The sequence below is a fragment of the Argentina silus genome (genome assembly GCF_951799395.1).
Source record: "Argentina silus genome assembly, chromosome: 2".
Lineage (NCBI taxonomy): Eukaryota > Metazoa > Chordata > Actinopteri > Argentiniformes > Argentinidae > Argentina > Argentina silus.
Window position 1 is genome coordinate 31,848,181 of NC_139656.1, and position 666 is coordinate 31,848,846.

Consider the following 666-nt stretch of genomic DNA (forward strand, 5'->3'; position numbering starts at 1 on the left):
GTGGAGGCAGACATCGGAGGACGGGCTCATTGTAATGCACGGGACGGAATGAGGAATGGTATCAAACACGTGTGTGTCCATGCATTACAGTGAGCCCGTCCTCCGATGTCTACTTCCACCAGCCTCCACTGATGCACTCTCAGGATGCTAGTTAGGATTTACTAATAGTGTGTGTTATTCACTAGTAGTGTGTGTTATTCACTAGCGGTGTGTGTTATTCACTAGTGTTGTGTGTTATTCACTAGTAGTGTGTGTTATTCACTCGTGGTGTGTGTTATTCACTAGTAGTGTGTGTTATTCACTCGTGGTGTGTGTTATTCACTAGTGGTGTGTGTTATTCACTCGTGTTTTATCTTGTTTTGTGCTTCAAACTGAAAGCTCAAATGCGGCCATCAACAGTAAGCACAGAAGCATGGGTGTGGGAGGGTTGTGTCACATCATTTATGTCACACGCATGCATGCACGCACGCAGGCAGGCACACACACACACACACACACACACACACACACACACACACACACACACACACACACACACACAGGCACAGGCAGCTAAGGTCTGAATGGACATTGAGTCCACAGGAAGCACTGCTGAGAACCCCCCCCCCCCTTCTCCTCCTCCTCCTCCTCCACCTCCTCCTCTCCTCCTCCTCCACCCCTGCGCTG